Source organism: Ambystoma mexicanum, chromosome 5q, assembly GCF_040938575.1.
Source record: "Ambystoma mexicanum isolate Mex_15411 chromosome 5q, UKY_AmexF1_1, whole genome shotgun sequence".
Lineage (NCBI taxonomy): Eukaryota > Metazoa > Chordata > Amphibia > Caudata > Ambystomatidae > Ambystoma > Ambystoma mexicanum.
This window is the reverse complement of record NC_090933.1, coordinates 283952671-283967437: the sequence shown is the minus strand read 5'-3', so window position 1 is coordinate 283967437 and position 14767 is coordinate 283952671.

Below are 14767 nucleotides of genomic sequence, written 5' to 3'. Positions count from 1 at the left end.
GGTCATTGTATGGTGCACCTACCTTCCCAGGGCACTCGAGATCTCCCCAAATTCAGTTACTCTGAGTGGTCCACCGCCACATAGATCCACACTCCATGCGACAGATTTGGGCTACTGGGGAGTCTCACGTGATCCCACCTGAACACCAAATACCATTGTCAAAAACCAGTGTGTGCTGTGAGTAAAAATGGGCTGTGTTTTGCTCAACCTTATCATAGTGTGGTACAGTAGTCACAGAGCTCTTGCCCTTTAGTACCGACTCACCCTCCGCCCTTGCCAAGGTTCACAAAGCGAGCACCATCACGTTGGGCCTGCAATTAACCTATTACTACATGTTTCGCAAGAGGAACCAAAGCACGCACGCTCTCTGTTAGCATTTCACTGATCGAGAACAGCCTGCTGCCTGAGTCTTAGGGACTGGAATATTTTAATACTCATTTACTCGCGTAATCACAAACAGAATATCATTACTTGTAAGTAACTGTGGAAAATGAATCTACATGTACCCACATAAATAATTTGTTTTTCAATGAATAATAACGGGTTCTAACAGTAAAGACCAGTTTTCGCCATCAAGTTATTTTCCATTGTATTGTTTTCTCGCCCTAGTTTGCAAATGTATTAGATCACATTCTTTTGCTCCAAGTTTATTTCTGTTGTGCCCTAATTGATGTCCCCATTCCAAATGAACTCTGTAAAGATAATGTCGCACAATCAATAAGCCATTTGACTGAAAAGCATTGCCGCTGGTCTCCTCTGTGCACCCACTGAGTGTTCAGGATTTTAGGAGTCAGGGATTCAAAGTGAGTTTATAGTTTGTTAATTAAGTGCCATCAGACCCGCATGTGTTTGGAATGGCAAATGGTTGAGGCCCTGCATGTACATTTAAAAAGCGACTGCTTTATTATGGTAAGATGGCTCAGAGATACGTGTAAGGTAATGCATTTTATCTTTTCACATTTCACTAACAATTAATACAGTTGCTACAAACGTTAAGAATTGTGGCATGCCTCACACTATATAAAACATAGCTAAAATTATTTAAACGGGAAAGAGAATTGTGATTTACTAGGGTGCGATTAACCATCACGTTTATTGTTTAGGACAATTTGTCATATCACCTTTCTAGTTGCACCCAGATTGTTAGTAAAGAAGTACACAGGTGGGCAGGGACGTCATTTCACCAAAATGCCAAGGGTAGCGGAGGTGACATCACATGATCCTTGACCTCTGATGACTTCACAGGAAGTTATGTCATTTGACCCCACCCCCGAAGTGACATCATGTGAAGTGATAGACCATGACCTTTCATCCCTTTAATGAGTCTAGCAATTATTGTATAGAATTCCAGAAAGCCACATTATCTGTTATTCCTATTATTTTCTTCTTTTTTTTTTTTTAGGGGTAGAGAGGGAGACCACAGGGGTAGCAAGGGAAATCTCAGGGGTCGCAGTTGCGACCATGGTGACCCCTAAATGACGTCCCTGCATTTGGGTGATGTAAGTAACATCAGTATAAACGCAAGGCAGTGTCCAGTCGCTGCCTTCACTAACAGAAAGTTGACATAACTCCTTCCCAGCAAATCCAATTTTCTATTTTCAAAGTTCACATGGCTAAAAATAGAGAACACTCTCTTTTTAGTTCGGGTAATTAGGTGGTGCCTAGACACCACTGCTAAATCAAAACTATTGTAATGGAGTAGAGTACAGTTAGAAGGGAGAAGGCATGTGAGAAGACACATGTAGCTTGGGGGTGTGTGTTGTTTGTTTATTTACACACCCATTGATGGGTCATAGTTATGCAAAACCCTATGTCTATTCCTGCTCATCACCTGCACCTTTCCACCCAAAACAATCTCCTGGAATCTCTTTGAGCTAGCTCTATCAAGCAATAACATCAACATTTGCCCTAATTGTGTTACTTCAAAGTAGTCTGCTGAGAGTTAAGGGCTTAATTGCATCTGTAAAAGAACTACTGGTGCAAAAAAGTGTCAAACAAGAGTGCATTCAGCCATTTGATTTATATTTGCTCCATGTCCAGAAGTCTTGTTAAAAACAAGCATTCATAAAAAGCACACCGTTTTCGGCAGTGCTGCCAGGCACCAAGCGCTGCCTGCTAACAGCTGACCGGGGGAGAAGGGTGGCAACATGCAAACAGGGCTGCTTCCCATCTCCCCCTGTCCCAGCCAGGCGGCGAGCAGTCGCAACGTGGCACGACATGAAGGAAGGGCGAGGTGCGAAACAGCACCTCGCCCTTCCTTCCCAATTAGCTGCTTAGCACTCAGAATGCTGGGTAACCAGGGAGCCAGGGAACAACAATAGTTATGCACCTCGGTGCTCAGACAGTCAGCTCCATCGCCGTCCCGGTGGCTGGCCTCACAGCCCCCAATAAGGTCCAGGGCTACCCCTGGGTCCTATATAACATGCTGTAGTGCAGCAAGAAAGACACAGATAGTTTGGGACCCTGCACAGCGACCCAAACACAAGCGATTACACTGTGTACACAGCATCTCACGATTTTTTCTTTGAACATGCCCTGTTCCTTGTTGTTCATTGCAATTGCTCCTGTGATGTTCAAGTTTGGAGTTCGTACATACTCCGTCTCATGTAGCTCCATTTCGGTCCATCGAGATGAAAGAAAACTGTATGGCCATCCGGTGCATGGCAGGAGCCTATGAAGATCAGGAGGGCTCGAAGGTTGTCTTAGAAAATCTTCTCTGAGGCAAGTAAATCCGCAGCAGCAACAGCGCACAACAGGAGAGATGCCAGCATGTTCAGAGAGGTCAACAGTCAATTGAGACTTGTCACAATGGGAGATATCACTCCTCTGATGCATTTATGTAAGACATTACCAAAGCACATGCCTAAGCTCAAACAGCAGTGTGGAATGGGTGAAAGGTACAGCAGATAAGATGTTAATGCTATGCCCTCAAGGGGGATCAATGTCAAAAGCGGTATAGCAACATGTGACCACATACTTGCACGCTGCGTACACTAGACAGAAGTTAGAGAAAAGGTTAGCTATTTTAGAGCTTTGGAAAATGTATCAGGAAGAGAGGGAAGATCCACCACCTCAAGACTGGATGCTTAACCAGTTTAAGGAGGAAGGTGTTGGCCCTCAGCTCCCTGTACATTGCTTGAAATAAAAGGTGATAGTACAGAAGAAATAGAATTGTATCCTTTAAAGGAACTGAAAGTGCTGACGGGGTATAGTAACCCGATATACGAACCACCCGCTTATAGCAGTGACTTTAGTCCAGAGGAGAGTACGAGAACAGAGGAGATCTTTAAGATCATACAAAATAGGAAAGAGAAAATTAATGATCAAATGTATCAAAAGGGATAGAATAAGAGATTAAGAGATGGAAAGGAGAAAAGGAAAAAAGCTGATGAGGTAACACTTGTACAGAATGAGTGGATGGGAGGAAATATATTAATCAAGCTAGATGGGAAAAGCATTGAGGAAGTAAGGAAGTTTGGCAAAAAGAAGACCAGGACAAACAGGAGAGGAAAGACAGGGAATGAGAAAAAAAGATTAAAAGAAGAAGAGTATAAAAGAAAGAGCAGACAGTGGCAAGAACAGATGTATTAGGAGGAGCAACAAAAGAAAGAAGAAAGGGCAGAGGAGCAGAAAAAGCAAAAACAAGCAGAGAGCAATAGAGGAACGGGATAAACAAGAAAGGAAGGGAGAAGAGGAGGGAGTGCAGACATTAAGGGACAGAAAAATATAGAGACCAAAAGAAGAGGAAGAAAGGAGAGTAGCGGTTAAGGAGGCAAGAGCTAAGACAAAAACAGGAGAGAGTTAGATGGGAAGCGAGAACGCAAAGAGAATTTGATGAAGAATTAGAATGCAAGAGGAAACAGTGGGTGCTTGATATTAACCACATTCAAAAGGACCTAATGCAGCCAAGCCCTACAATACAATAGGACAGAATAGAAGAGCTCCTCCCGTTAAAGGGAGCCGCAACAGGACCATCTAGAGTGGCCCTAGAAGAGAATTGTGGTATAGGAAGTATAGTCTTCTGATCACAAAGCGAAGAGGAAAATCCATTCAGTCTCGAGCAATGAGCCTTTTCCTTAAGCAGACTGCCTTTAGATAAAGATGAAGGGGACAAGAGTCACACTAGCTGGGGACTAGATATGTCAGATGAGGAGAGGGAATCCTTCCATGGGAAGAGGGAGGAGGTGCATGTGCCCCTGAGGGAAGGAGGCAGGCGGACAAGGAAGTAGCATGGTCTGATCTAGAGCAACCAAAGGATAGGACACCAGATCCCATAACATATACAGAGAGTCACAGGGGACAATCATATAATGAGAAGGGAGAATCACCATCATATGTGAGCAGGTTAAGATCATGGGCTCATGCCACAAGGCAGAGGTGTGGGTTATAGAGGAAGGGGTGCATTCCAAAACAATCAAAGTGGGTTTCAGAATGCACAGAATGGAATCAAAATGCACAAAAAGGATTTAATCAAGGGGGGCTAGTCAGACAGGCTCCTCCTGTGTGTTGCACTTGTGAGATGACAGGACACATTTCATGCATATATGAGAGCCAAGGGAATATACAGAATGGCCAATTTTGAAGAGGGGGGCAGCTCATCCTCCAGCATATAGCTCACAAGCTAGGGAAGGGTTTGCCCAAAATCAGACAGTGTATCAAACACAAGCAACGCAAATACAACAGGCACAACAACCACAGCATGCGCAAATGAATGCACTGCAAGGGCAGTCAGAGCACACCCCCATGCAAACACAGCAGTATGCAAACACAGGACAATTATTGACACCAAGTATAGGGGGTTTCATTGTGGTGGGAGGAAATCCTTTCAGGGGTACAAGGGTATGCATGTATCCACAATACAACAGCTCACATGGTGACTTGATGTGTTCAGTACTCTCAGTGACACCAGACCCTCAGGAGGAACCAAGGGTCAATGTGACTATAGGAGGAAAATCTTTTTCATTTTTAGTAGACCCTGGGGATACTAGTTGATGTATACAAGAGGGAAAATATCCAATGTCGGGAATTTCCATGACTGCTCAAGGGTTCTCTGGAGCTTAGAGTCAAGTTCCTTTTACTGATTAATTACCAGTCTATATAGGAGAGTGTGATATGTCTTTTCCATTGTTGTATTCATGGCAGGCACCAGTTAACATTTTGAGAAGATATTTGATGACAAAACTAAAAATGATAATTACTTTTACTGATGAAGGAATATTCTGTTCCACTCCTGGAATACATTATATGAATGTGGGTGAATTTATATTGGCAATCAAAGGGCAAGTCGCTCTGTGAGCGTTCCAATAGAGCCAGAGGTTTTTCTTTATGGGGTGAGTACTCCACTGACATGGCTACCTGGCTTAGTGGCAAAAACTATGAGAGTTCCTGATCAATTTTTGTTTGGACCACAGATACCCATGGACAAAGAGGGGGGACAGACCACCCCTATAGAATTAGATGAGGCAATATACAGGGGGAAATGGCAATGCTCAAAGGAATGGATGCAAAGGTAGCACATGGAGAACTGTGATAGCTATTGAGGGAGGGTGCAGGTTGACTGACATTACTGACGATGACATGTTTAGAGATGCTCCGACAGACAATTAAGTAGTGTTCTTTGTGAGCATTACATATTGGATAAAAATAGAGAAAAGTGAGATCCTGCAGCGAATGGCAATAATGACAAAAACTTGGCGAAGGTGCCAAGCGTCTTATGGACTACATGTCCTTATTACGTAGGACTGTTAAAGGGCATAGGGGCAGTCAAGATAAAGCTGAAACCAGGAGCGATTTTGCTTCGAGTAGTACAATACCCCATGTCTCGAGAGGCTGATGAGGGTATTTTCAAGACTATTTCAGAAGTGATGGAACAGGGTATTCTGCTGACATCAGAATAATCGTGCAACACTGCAGTCTATCCTGTGCAAACATCAAAGGGAGGGTCATGGAGATTCATACAGGACATGAGACTGATTACCAGATTGTTGAGGCAGAGTTACCTTTAGTTCCTAATCCGGTGATGATAGTATGCAGTATCCCAGTAGAAGCATGATATTTCATGGTGATTGATTTGAAAAATGCATTTTTCTCAATCCCGTTGCACAAGCACTCTCACGTTCTGACTTCATTTACATTCTGCCAGACTTGTCTGAAATGTACTAGGCTGCCCCAAGGGTACTGTGAGTCCCCATCAATCTTTAATAGAGTCCTACATATGGAATTAGGCAATTTTGATTTGCAGAGTGCTGTGATACAGTACGTAGATGATATATTAATTTGTAGCACTACAGAAGATGACTGCAGACAGGACTCAATTTGATTGATGACTATTTTAGCAGACAAAGGATACAGTAGACAAAGAGAAGTTTGAATACTGCCAAGAAGAGGTGTTATACATAGGGCAATTGATTTCACATGAAGGAAAAACTGTGACACCTGAAATGGATGAGGCAACTATGTAAACCATAAAACTGCATACAGTGAAACAAATGCAAGCATTTTTGGGTTTATGCAATTATGTAAGAGCCTGGGTGTTTGACTATAGTTCATATACAAGACACCTTTTGCAGGCTTTAAGCAAAGCACATGTTAATGGTGTTAAAATAGAATGGACTGAAGAGTTGGAGGAAGGGTTTGAAGAGTTGAAGAAAGCAATGTGTAAAGCTCCTGTTTTAGAAATTCCCAATTATGCTGAGGCGTTTTACTTATTTTCACACACAAATGGGACATTCATGACAGCAGTACTTACATAGAGGACTACATTGGGGTACAAAACCCTTGTGTATTATAGTGGGATTCTAGACCCAGTAATGTAAGGACACTTTCCTTGCGAACAGTCATTGGCAGCTGCCATGTTCGCAATTGAGAAATCTACAAGTATAATAATGGGCTGCTCTATGACACCTTTTGTGGAACATGCTTTGTTTGCCATTGTAGAGAAACCCAAAGGTACATTGACATCCCAGAGTGCTTTGGCTTATGAAGTAATGATTTCAAGCCCAGTGATTAAATTTGTGAGATTTAAAATACTGAACCATGCCACATTTGTAGCTGAGCCAGTGATTGAGGGCGAGCATGTGCATGACTGTGCAAACTATGTTGAATTTTATGATGATATACATTGCATCAAAAAGAATGCATTGTCAGGATTTGAAATTCTCTTTATTGATGGTTCTTCGAAAATTGATCATATTAGTGGAGAAAAGCATTCTGGTGCAGCTGTAGTGAGGCATAGAGCAAATGGCGTGTTTGAGGTTGTTTCAAGACCAAGAGGAGAGTTGGGGTAATTTTTACAACCACAGGAACTATACCCACAACATCAACTCTAAACAAAAAAAGTTCCAGTGGTTAAACGTCATTTACTCACAGATTTCTTTTACCAGTGTGATAACTCACATTGCCCTTCAACTGGGAGCCACTAGTCCGTCTTAAGCAAATATAAGTATGCTATATATATGAAAATACAAAATTATTTTATTCATTTTATACAAGATTTCTTTTAAAACAATTCAAATCTTACTTCATCACAATCTGAATCACAATGTAATAATTCACAGTATGAATCACAAAAATGTGGTTATCACCACAGAGCCCACATTACATGTGTTATCCTTAAAATAAAACAAACTTATGTGCAACACCAATCACAATTGCTCACTTAAATAGTCAGTCACTCTAAATTCATATATACCCACTCTGCAGATACACCCAACATGTTTCATTCCATTCATCTCAATAAAAACAATTTCATGGAAATACTTCAGTGGAGGCCCTGTGTGAACACCTCACTATCCTGTATGGAAAACATAATTTCACATACACCATGGACTTAATACACAACAATTTGTATGCAAAATCTTTTGCACATTAACAAAACCAACATTTTGATTCTTCTCTGTGCCCCCAGTGTTGGTTCTTCAATGGGAGTGACCTAGAAAATCACTCATAAAGAGGGTCTTAATACCTCTATTTATTAAGATACTTTTAACTATATCTCATGTGGCACCCTAAATGTGCCTCAACAACCCTATATGCCGGGTCACTGTAATTCCAGACGTGTTCTGCATCTCATATTCACCCTATGGGTGCTCAAACTCTGTGCCTGGGCAGCACTCCCAAAGCAGATTCTTAGGGTTCTATTGACTGTCTTCCACAAGCGTTGACATCGCTACTGAGCATTGTATCACAGGTATACACACTTTCTTGTGCCTAGGTGAAAAAATAATGAAATTCAGTTACCTCTCTGTCTCTAACCAACTATCTTAACCCACATTTTTCTGCAATTCAAAAGACGTGTGTGAGCTCCCTTTATTATTCTTTGACCAGCCATGAATACATTTCCCATGGTGCCTTTCTTGATGTTCAGCTCTTTTCTCACGTAAAACACCTACGCAGTATACCAGCTCCAATACCATTACCCTCCTCATTTCGCATCTGTTTAACATCAGGCATTTTCATCTGGTATTCATTCTAGCTCTACAGCATAGGTGCATTCCTCAGTGTATTACCCTGTGTATCTGTACTATTTTTCCATCTACATTCTTAGTCCACTTATTATCCTGCAAAGTCACGTCACCTTATATACTCATCCCGTGCCACTTATTTGCAGTCTGTAGTTCAGTGCTGCTCAGCTCGTCACGTATTGGTCACGTCACGCTGGGTCTTGAACACTACTGAACTTAGAGGTGTGTCCCTTCCAGTATCCGGTGTCTATTCCATATTGCTCCATACAGATCTAACGAAATATGAACAGAGGAAACATTTACTCCGACCGCGGCCTGTACGTTCCATTGCACTCGTTCTTACATTCTTCATATTGATTCTTACCGAGTGTCAATTTCAGTGTACGTATTTCTGGATCCGGTTTCGCCTGAGTGGGTGGTGCTATCTTGGAGTTTAGGTAATATACCTATTCACTTCAAGGTCCTCTTCTTTAACTAACCATTGTAACCAATACCATTTGTGGCAAGGACATTGCAATGCTAAGTATGCAGTGCTTTCTCCATGTCACAGTTCTGCCTGATATTCCTTAAATGGGAGACAACTATAAAGCTAACAAGTAATTTGTAGTACATCAGATGAATGAGTACCACTCAGCATCACTTTTATGCAGCACCCTATTCCCACTATTAGTCACAAGAAATAATTTGTACCAATTAGATTCGCAAGGGTGGAAAAAAAGTGGATTTATTTCACAATCCATAGTCCTCTTCATTGTGGATCCAGTCACTGTCCTTGAAGTACTATTTGAGATGGATTTTTCTCATTAGAGCATGGAATTATTTCCTAAACAGGAAAGTGTTCTGTTGGTTGCTAGTCACAAAAACCCATGCCACGTTCCAAAAGTGAACATTCCTCTTTAATCAGTACATGATCTGATAGGTTTACCGCACAGCTTGCATGCTCCTCGTGATCCTTGTCTCTATATCCCAATTCTGGGGATCCTGCTCTAAATTTTTCTTATCTCTTCCAACTTGTCCTCTTCTGCTGTTGTTCGGCCGCTGTCTTCCTCTGCAACCTCTGGGATCACGTCCTCCTGATCTTCTACCTCTTGGAAAAGGTCTTCCACCTCCAACACTATCATCGCGTGAACTGAACCGTACTCTACGGTTATCCCTTTTCTGTCTATTATAGCCGGAGTCATCTTGCTCCTTGGGATTATAATTCTTCTGTCTGTATCTGAATGCCTTTTCATGACTAAAGAACTGTACGTCCTTTCGCAATCTTCGGATTCTTTCCTTGGTTAGGTCCTCTTTGAAATCTAAAATTTCCTTAAGCAATTCATCTGCCTGTTTTTTATGTTTCCACTAGGACATGTTTCTTAATATCTTCTTCCTGCATATGGAGATCTATAGTGATCTTCTCTGTGACCTCCTTTGCTGTATCGATAATAAAAAACACCCAGTCTCTCCCGCACTTATTCACAATGTAAACCACTGGATGATGAAAGCTTTATTATCTAGAAATATTCTTGGCTCATTCCGAACCACTAGTCCCTGGGGAAGAATCCCATTGCGCAGATACTCTAACATTATAGACCCATGCAACTCAATCCTCACTAATCTTTTCTTACGCTGTGACAATCCATCCCAGTTTGTTAGATTAGTGGTATCCTCAATCGGTCTCCCAAATGCAGTAGATTTTTTGAGTAGTTCCGTAATGTAGTCATCATTGTAACTCTTGCACCTATCCGCCGCCATTTTGCACATACAGAGAGTAAGCAATACACAACAAAGTCTGAAGCGAATTCCTTTCCTTTACAAAATAACTCTCACAGCACAGCTGCCATGCAAGAAACTTCGAGACCAAAAAGAGAGTTGGGATAATTTTTACAACCACAGGAACTATACCCACAACATCAACTATAAACAAAAAGAGTTCCACTGGTTAAACGTCATTTACTCACTGATTTCTTTTACCAGTGTTGTCACTCACACTACCTTGTTTGAGGTTGTGGCAAGTGCCAGGCTACCATCTAATTTTTCAGCGAAAGCGGCAGAGATAGTAGAGCTTATTGTCACACTCAAGAATCATGAGGGGCAGTAAGTGATGGCGTACAGTGACTCTGCCTACGTGACGTCAACTGTACATGCAGGGCTAGCACGCCAGAAAAGGAGGGGCTACATCCATGCGGACGGCACTATAGTGCATCACGCATCCTTATTGGACAGGATTATTAAGGTACTACAGCTCCCAGTAGCCATAGGACTCGCTAAATGCACTCACACTAAGTGTACAGACTTCATTGCTTGCGGGAATGAAGCCCCAGACGCAGAAGTCAAAACGGCTTTATATTCACCAGATATTTCAAGTTTTGATACTCCAGATATCAAGGAGAAGGTAATCACGATTATGGTAGTGAAAGAAGGATTTAATTGTTTGCCGAATACCCAATTAATGGAGAATCAAGGCAGTGCACCACAGGAAGATCAGTAATTATGGAAGGCATTGGGGTGTTCTTTATACCCCAATGAAGCATTATGGTGACAGGATACCACTGGAAAGCTGGTGATGCCAGTAGCATTGTTAAAAGCAGCGCTTGAACAGATGCCCTACCTGCGCATGTAACTAAGGAAAGTCTTGCTGCAACGATTGCGGAAAAACTGGTTTATTCCAAATTTGTTAGAACACGTTGCATTTTATGTAGTAAACTGCATTGTATGCCAAATGTTTACCGCTGGGCATACATTGCAAACAATCAGAGGAGTCATTCCTCAACTGAATGGTCCTTTTCACCATTTACACATTGACTATGTTGATATGCTGCAGGTGTGTAATGGATACAGGTATCTGATAGTGTCGGTGTGTCTCTTCTATAGGTGGATAGAGGTAGGTCCATTCACACACCCTGATGCCACTTGTGCAGCAAAGTTTCTAGTACATGAAGTCTTTCCTAGATGGGGAGAGTGTGACGTGCTGAGATCAGATAATGGGCCACATTTTGTTGATGAAGTATTTGAACAGATAGGGCTATTATTGAATGTAAAGCACACGTTTTCTTCAGCTTATGACCTGCAAGCAAACCGGATATGTGAGAGACTCAATGACCTCCTTAAAAAAGGATTGCCAAGCTCAAGTTTACGTTGAAAAGGGGATGGCTATATTGCCTGCCCTTAACTTTATATGCCCTAAGGAATCAGCCTGATTCAAACCACCATGTTACACCGCATGAACTAGTGACAGGGAGGCAAATCTTGTTTGTGATACCTGCTTCTGTCCTTTACTGCCAACTCTGTTCTTGCTGCCCCCCTGTTGTTTGTTTGTGATGCCTGCTTCTGTCCTTCACTGCTATTTGATTGTGTTCCCTGTCTGCTTGCCTTCTGTACTTCGCTGAAACTCCCCCTCCTGTTGCCTCTTCTCCTCTTTCACCACACTCACTCATCGTTTCTCAATCTTCTCTTCCTCTCCCTATATATTTCCCTCTCCCATCTCCCCTTTGCCCCTACTTATTCTTGCTCTTACTCTATCTGAAATGTCATCTGACCTAGTACAATAGTAGCTTGTTCGTTTGTCTCTCCCCCTCCAGCACTACAAGAAATGTCGTCAGGCTAGTTTGATAGTCCCTTGTTTTGTTCCTCTCCTCCTCCATCCTCTCCCTTCCCCACACCTCTTGTTAACTTTCTGTCTCTACCAGAAATGTCATCAGACCTAGTACTATAGTCTGTGTCATCTCCTACCCCTCTGCCCTACCCTTCTTATCTTTTTCATAGATCTTGCACTATCTGAAATGTCACCAGGCCTAGTATGATAGTAATTTTTCACATTCTTAATGTCTCAAGGCCTTTTTAGAATGTCATTGTATTTTCCATTGCTCCCACGCTTGTCTTGAAGCTCTTGGAAACACATTGTATATAGACACTATACAAATAAACAATCAATCAATCAATCAATCAATTTTGTATTAATTTCTCAGCGCTTTATGATTTGCAAAAACAATGGTTTATACTGTTTTTTCTGCTAATTAATTTCAGGACTAGCTCTAAAGCTTTGCGTTTTATACTGAATTGTTCTGAACTTTCTAATAACTATAGCGTGTATGAATGTATTAAAGCATTTATGATGATTTAGTATTGCCTGAGTTTTAAGAATTTTATAATTTTAATTTTGACCAAAATGAATTGCTTTTATTTTTTAATGTTGTGTTATGTTAAATGAACTTCTTATATAGCGCGTGTTCACGAAAGGCAGCTTGCCGATAATGAACATGACAGGGAACAGCGATAGCCTGAACCAGGGTATCTAAAAGAGAAAAGTCTTTAAAAGTGTCATAAACTGGAGACAATTTTCCGTCACTCCAAGAGTGATGGGTATGGAATGCTACAATTTGGTTGCCACAATAGAGAAAGATTGACCACCCATCCCACATATCCAGAACCGAGGAACAGCAATAAACAAAGACCTTGGAAACTTAGCTTTCATTGCGGTAATGGAAGTGAATGTCCAAAATGGCCGTGCACTGGCGCTATGTTATTTAGCTAATTTCCACACCCAGCCTAGTTTCAATTTTGCCCCTTTGGCCCTTTCTTGATGATGTATTCTGTACATGAATATTCAATTTTCTCAGGGAACCTCTACAGCCACAAATTGTACCTTGCAGTGGTTGCCATGATGTTTTTTGATATCATAACTTGTTTACCAGCACCGCTGAGATTTGACAATTGTCCCTCTCTTTTTCCTGGCTCGAAGATAGAAAAAAAGGTTGTTCTTTCCTTTTTTCTTATCAATCGGAGGCCTTGATTTCCCAGTCTCAGGTACACCCAATGATGCTTGTATATCAGCATCACTGTGCACCAATGTATCAATTAGTATACCATTCTGTTACAAAGAGTTGTCTGGAGTGTAGCTCATTGATGGATCGCATTCTTGCTCCTTTTCAATTTGCAGATCGATGTCAATAATATCTGTGGCCCTTGTGCCTTCATTCGCAGTTGCACAGCATTCCTGGGGAGTTGAAGCAGATTTCTCACCTTAATTCTCCAACACTTTTGGACTTGTTGCCTAATCCCTTTTTGTACCTTTTTGGATATTTGACCAAGAGGCGATTTCGTGGACACCCTCCAGGAAAATATGTTTGTCAGATTTAGCATCTTGTAAAAGGTCAATCAGAGATTTAAGGATCACACCCTCCATTTCTTTTTCTCTTCCCTTCTTCTCTCAAATAGATTCTATAAAAGATTCTACAAAGATCAGTTTGGAATTCATCAGGACAATTAGGGTCGATTGATCTTTATAATTTTCACTCACATTTTTGGGTAATTTTAAGTAGGGTGCCAAAGTTATAGTAACTGCTGAGAGGATTGAAGCTTGCAAGTTTGTTGCCCATGCTTGTTAGTTTCATCCTCAGCTGGTTGCTTCGGTTTTGTGTCCTAAAATAGCTCTACTTTGTCGGTTTAGTTCTTTCCTCTTGTTCTATGTCTCAAGATTCAATGAACTCAACTTCAGAGAAATCAGGTTCACTAGTAGGTTCCTTCCTACAAAGAACGTCCCTCACATCGCATGCCCTCACGTTTTGAGTCCTTCCAAGCTTGTTGCGATTTAGGGGTCTTGTAGACCTCTCTTAAGGTGATCATTTAGTGTTTCCCAGCCTTGTTTTTTTGGTTGGTATTAGGTTTGAGTCATTCAGGGAGTCGCTACCTGACCATCCTGGCTTTTACACTGGTCAATCTCAGGGCAACAACACACTTTTAAAGCCAAAGAGGCTATATTTTTTGTAAAACGGCAGCCTGGGTCAGATTTTCATTTGGATCTTGAGGCCAAGCTCTTTTGTTTGTGTGGAGGCTCCTGTTGTCAGATGTGCCACCCATAATTATTTGTATCTAATTCCTGTTGATTAAGGAAGATTTCTCCATCCAATTCTCACCAGATGAATGAGCCTCACATATGTTCTTGCTTGTGATTTGAGTTCCACAGGCTGGATTTGATTTTGCAAAACCAGCTCCGTTTTTACATTTCTTAAGAGCCAATCTCATAAACCTCCATGCCTGCACCTTTCGATACAGTCATGTTGGTAGAGTCAATTCACGCCCCACTGAGGCAGGTTCTTCAGTCTCCTCAGTCTTCGATGGATCCACATGTGGCACCAAAATGGTGCTATTTGCTTTAACTATGGGGCCCGCCACAGCTTGTGGCGAAGCACTTCTGTCCGTAGATCCATTGTGGGCACTTAGCAAGGGTGCACTGTTTAGAATATCTTCATCCGTTAGTTCAAATAAGGAAAACATAATTCTCTGTGGCGTTTACATCATCAACATTGTCAAGATTTCCTTTC